General features: G+C 44.8%; 1 pseudogene; it reads left to right on the top strand.

The window, feature by feature from the left end:
• The first annotated feature begins 3,576 nt into the window (after window positions 1–3,576).
• On the top strand, window positions 3,577–3,812 carry Rps21-ps9 (ribosomal protein S21, pseudogene 9; annotated as a pseudogene).
• The last annotated feature ends 2,322 nt before the right edge of the window (window positions 3,813–6,134 follow it).

Raw genomic sequence — 6,134 nt, 5'->3', positions numbered from 1 at the left:
CCATCCTTGGCTACACAGTAAAGGTAAGGACAGTCTTTTAAGAGACCCTGGCTGCAAGGAAAGGAGGGAGGGAGAGAGGAAAGGGGGGAGGGAAGAAGGGAAAAGAAGAAGAGTAGAGAGATAGATTAGCAATTAAAAGTGCTTGCTGTTCTTCCGGAAGCCCTTGGGTTCGAGTCCCAGCCGCCACATGGCAGCTAACTGCTAGTTGTATCTGTAACTCTAGTTGCAAAGGATCTGATGCCCTCTTTTGGCCTCCGCAGGCACAAGCTGGGATGTGGTGTCCATATAGACACACAACCAAAACACCCGTACCCATTTTTAAAAAAAAATTCTGACACCACAGGGCACACGCTGTAATCTCAGCTCTCCCACTGCAACATGATTGGCTGAGAATCTCAGGAAGCAGGGTGGTGGGCTAGCCTGGTGTACATACCACAGCTAGTAAAGAGACTGTGCCTCTCAAGGATGGCAAGAATGGTTGAGGTTGTCCTCCGACTCGCACGTGCCAGTATCCTAACTAATAGCCTGGGGTCACAGCCCTCCTGAGACATTCTTTTCCTGGGGCATGTGTTAGAGGCAAAGCTCCAGAGAGCCATTGCCTTGGATACAGCAGCAGTGGAGAGGGTCCCTGTCCCTAAAGGGTAAGCAAATACATATTCATAAATGCAAAAGATGCCATGGGGAACCCCTAGGGCTTGTCTTGGATTGGAACCTCCCTTAGTGTGCCACAGTAGTTTATGGCTCAATTTACACAGCTTTACCTAAGAATTTGGGGGAGGGAGGGCATTGAAACAGGGTTTCTCTGTATAGCCCTCCCTGCCTGTCCTGGAACTCACTCTGTAGACCAGGCTAGCCTTGTGTTGGGAGCCATTCACCGCTTCTCTGAAGCAGAGGGAAAAGGAGAGAGAGAGAGAGAGAGAGAGAGAGAGAGAAAGTCTGCCTGCCAGGCAGAGTCGAGACAGGTTAGGGCCTGTTGGACATCTGCTGGCCTGCTGAGGTGTGGAAGGAGACGAGGAGGTGCGCCTGAGGCTCAAGGCGAGGAGCTGAAGATTCTACTGATCTTGGTGGAAGGGACAGAGAAGTTTTGGGGATGGGACCAAATGTCTTGTGTATTTTTTAGCAAATTGATTCTGTCAGCTTGTGGCTTTGCCTCCCGCTGTACTGAAGTATAAGGAGGCCATGAGGAATACTCTTCCTGCTGGCATGGTGTAGACCTGCAGCCCTCCCCTACCTGTCTCTGCCATCTCTTTTCTATCTTTCCTATAATCATCCTCTCTGCACCCTCGGAGGACTGTTTGACTTTGCACGAGCAGGGCCAGTGCAGCCTCAAACTCAGAGATCCACCTGCCTCTGCTTCTCAAGTGCTGGGATTAAAGGCGTGCGCCACTACCCCGCTCAGAAAGAATCTATTGAAGATGCTCATGGATGAGAGTCAGACACAGTTTCTCTTTGCTAGGGTCTATGAGTAGAAGGGCTCAAAGGACATGCACTGTTCAGTCACAGGAAGTTTGCTTGTAACTTCAGAAGACAGCAAAAGCCAGGAGCCGAGAGCCAGTTTCCCACCTAGCTATGTTGGCATCATAAACCCCTGTGAGCCTCCCAGGGTTTAAAGGAAGCCAAGGACCTGAAAGCAGAATTGATTCCCCACCGCCCATCTCACCCTCTGAGCTTTCTCTTGCAGGAGGCCTTTGAGGAGAAGGGGAGCGGGTACTGGGGAGAGAAATTGGTAAAAGTAGGACTAGTAGGAGAGGAGGGAGGGACAGGGGGATGGGGGAAAGGGAATATAAAGTAAATAAATGAACGAATGAATACATAAACAAATATCGTGATGTCTGTTCGTCTGTTGCTTGAACTTGGAAACTATTTCCCCAGTACTAATCAAAGGTGTCTTCCATCGGACTCAGGAAGACAAAGCAAAGCTTTGGGAAGTTCATTTCATCGATTATAAGGCGTGGTTCAGCAGTGCTGAATGCCTGCTGCAGGATCTTTATGAACGCTCACATCCTAACAGCGTATAACCTGCTGGGTGTCTGTTGTGTACCTGCAACCCCAGCTCTGAAAGGTATAGAAACAGGATGATTGCTGGCTGTCAGCCCACCTGAAAAAACACCAGCTACAGATTCAGAGAGAGACTCTGCCTCAAAGGAATTTAGGGAGAAATCCAGGAGGACAGAGATCCCTTCTTCTGGCTTCTGCACGTATGCACACATATGTTTACCTGTGCACGCGTGTTTACCTATTCTGGACAAGGAAGCTGCACTTGCTGATCTTTGCACACACTCACACTCAGACTCCCAAGGAAAACTTTGCCATCCTGAGCTGGGTCCATACATGTAACGGAGCTTTGCCAATATCTCTAGGCCGATTGGTCTTGGGACGCTTTACAAACAGAGCTCATGTCAAAATACCATTACCTCATGACTTCACCCACTCAGGGCTTCCTCCATCCTGACACATCGAAGCTGTGAACCACTGCATTGTCACTGATAAACATTGAAACTGGACAAAAAAAGTCAGCCGGAAATCTTTCATTCTTGTGTTTGTCTACTAGCACGGTGGATTAGCATTTGGGCTATTATGAATAGGGCTGCTGTGAACACAGGGGAGAAAGATTTTGTGGGGCCAGAGGTTTTCCCATCTTTCAGGGCTGTAGATAAGGGATGAAATTACTGGGTCATTTTAGAGGGTTACTGTATTGGCTATCTATCTATCTATCTATCTATCTATCTATCTATTATCTATCTATCTATCTACCTATCTATCTGTCTGTCTGTCTGCCTATCTACCTATCTATCATCTATAATCTATCTATCTATCTATCTATCTATCTATCTATCTATCATCTATTTATCTATCTATCATCTATAATCTATCTATCTATCATCTATCTATTACCTATTATCTCTCTGTCTGTCTATCTATCATCTATCTATCTATCATCTATGTATCTATCATCTATGTATTTATCTATCATCTATCTATCATCTATGTATCTATCATCTATGTATCTATCTATCATCTATCTATCTATCATCTATCATCTATGTATCTATCTATCTATCATCTATCTACCTATCTATCTATCATCTATCATCTATATATCTATCATTCATCTATCTATCACCTATCATCTATGTATCTATCTATCATCTATCTATCATCTATCTATCTATCTATCTATCTATCTATCTATCTATCTACCTATCTATCTATCTATCTAGGAGGAAGTATCTCACTTTAACCCAGGCTGGACTTGAAATCATAGCAATCCTCCTGCTCCAGCCTCCCAAGTGCCGGAATTACAGGCATGTACAACCTTCTTCCTCCTCTTCTTCCTCCTTCCCTTCCTTCTCCCCTTCCTCCTCCTCCTCTTCTTCTTCCTCCTCCTACCAGAGAGGGTTTCTCCATGCAGTCCTGGCTGTCTTGGAACTTGATCTGTAGACCCGGCTGGTCTTGAACTCAGAGATCCATCTGCTTCTTCCTCTGGAATGCTGGGATTAAAGGTGTCCCCCACCACACCTGGCTTAAGATCCTTTCTGTGCTCCTGCCAAACCAGAACACAGGCATGGCCGTGACATGCAAAAGGATGCTGGTGAGTTTCTGGACCTGTATGTGCCCTGGAAATGCTCTGAGAGCAACCAAGGACCTCCTGTCCATACATACGAAAGTGCTGAGGTTCACACGGTCATAGGCTGGTTTAACATCTATGCTGTCTGTGGGGTCATTACAGGATGAGCGCGTCAAATGATTCTATTCTCTGATTGGCTAAGGCTGATGGAACTGTCTCAAAGCCTTTTGAACAGAATAGATAAAGCATATATTTCATAAATAAAAGCGAGAAAGTAACTCTTGGGGTAAAAACCCACCCACCCATCTTTGTAAAAAGACTTTATTTATTTTTTTTAAAGGATTTATTGGGGGGTTGGGGATTTGGCTCAGTGGTAGAGCACTTGCCTAGCAAGCGCAAGGCCCTGGGGTTCGGTCCCCAGCTCCGAAAAAAAGAAAAAAAGATTTATTTATTTATTATATATAAGTACCCTGTAGCTGTTTTCAGACACACCAGAAGAGGGCATCAGATCTCATTACAGATGGTTGTGAGCCACCATGTGGTTGCTGGGATTTGAACTCAGGACCTCTGGAAGAGCAGTCAGTGCTCTTAACCGCTGAGCCATCTCTCCAGCCCTATTTTTATGTTTAATTGTGTGTGTGTGTTAGTGTAGTGTTGGAAAAAGCCAGAAGAGGAGTTTGGATTCCCTAGAGATGGAATCGCAGGCAGTTGTAAGCCTGAAGGAGATGCTGGGAACTAAACGTGAGTTCTTCACCATTCTTTTTTTTTTATTATTTATTATGTATAGAGTTCTGCCTGCATATACACTTACACACCAGAAGAGGGCATCAGATCCTATTACAGATGGTTGTGAATCACTATGTGGTTGCTGGGACTTGAACTCAGGACCTCTGGAAGAACAGTCAGTGCTCTTAACCTCTAAGCCATCTCTCCAGCCCCTCTTCACCATCCTTATCCATGTTCTCAACCATTATGCCATCTTTCCAGCCTTGAATTGCCCATTTTTTGTTAGATTTTGGTCTTTTAAATATTTATTTATCTATATTTAGACTTGTTCCTTTGCTTTATGAGTATGAACACTTTACTGGAAACAGGTATGTGTACAATGCAAATGCCTGTTGGATCCCGTGAACCTGGGGGTGTGGATGGTTGTGAGTGACCACATGGATACCAGAGATAAGACCTGGTTCTTCTGCAAGAACAGGAACAGCAGTGTGCTCTGACTGCTGATGTGGAACCACCTCTCCACTCTCCAGGCTCTGTCTTTTATATATTCTGGGCACAAGCTCCTTAGAGGTTGTGTAACTGTTAGATATTTTTGTCTATTCTGTGTCTGTTCTCTGTCTTGATGGGATTCATTGATGTCCAACAAAACTTTGTTTGTTTGTTTATTGAGACATGCTCCTGTTACATAAACCAGGCTGCCTCAAACCCTCCATCCCCTGCCTTAACCTTCCCAACAGTGAGATTATAGAAGGGCACCATCATGAACAACTTTTTAATTTTGATGCAGTCTGTCTTACTTAGGGTTTCTATTGTTGTGAAGAGGCACCATGACTAAGGCAACTATTATAAAAGACAACATTTAATTGGGGCTGGCTTATACTTTCCATTAACATCATAGCAAGAATCATGGTAGCATCCAGGCATACATGGTGCTGATAGTTCTACATCTTGTTCCAAAGGCAAACAGGAAAAGACTACTGTCTTCCAGACAGCTAGGAGGAAGGCCTCAAATCTCACCCCTACAGTGACACACTTCCTCCAACAGGGCCACACCTACTCCAACAGGGCCACACCTCCTAATAGCGCCACTCCCTGGGCCAAGCATGTTCAAACCACCACACAATCCAACCTTATCTTAGTCAATATTCTGTTGCTGAGAAGAGACCCTGTGACCATGGTAACTCTCATAAAGGAAAACACTTAATTAAGGCTTGTTTACAGTTTCAGAGGCTTAGACCATTATCATCATGGCAGGATACAAGGTAGTGGGCAGGCAGACATGATGCTGGAAAAGTAGCTGAGAGTTCTACATTCAGATCTTGTCAAAGACCAGCTTGACACCAGGGGTAAACGGAGGTGGGACATAGAGTGAGCTACTGGCAATTCAGGGGGCCTCTGTTAATCACAGCAGGCAATTGGAAGGGAAAGAAGAGGAAGGAGCCAGTCGATGGCTCAAGACCAGCACTGCTTGTAACTGGCAAGAAATTCCAAACCCTGTTTACTCTTCTGGGGCCAAAGCCTAAGGCACCAGGCAATTAACTCCTGCTGATAGCAGTGTGGTATTAGAAAAGGAAACTTAGTTACTTGGGCTTGGAGCTCTTTTATAGAAAAGGAAACTTAGTTACTTGGGCTTGGAGACCAGCTAGAAACTCTGAGCTCTTTTAACTCTTAAGGGGCTGGCGAAAAAGACAAAGAAAAAGAATAAATCACACGTACATACACATACTCAATGGATGAAGCAAAAAGAGGGCTTCAGCAAGCCAGTTTCATCAATTTCACACGTGCACACGCATACATACATACATACATACATACATACATACATACATACATACACACA

Source organism: Rattus norvegicus, chromosome 5 (assembly GCF_021556685.1).
Source record: "Rattus norvegicus strain SHRSP/BbbUtx chromosome 5, alternate assembly SHRSP_T2T, whole genome shotgun sequence".
In the NCBI taxonomy this organism is placed as follows: Eukaryota; Metazoa; Chordata; class Mammalia; order Rodentia; family Muridae; genus Rattus; species Rattus norvegicus.
The sequence above is the reverse complement of the archived record's forward strand: the minus strand, read 5'-3'. Positions and strand labels throughout refer to the sequence as shown.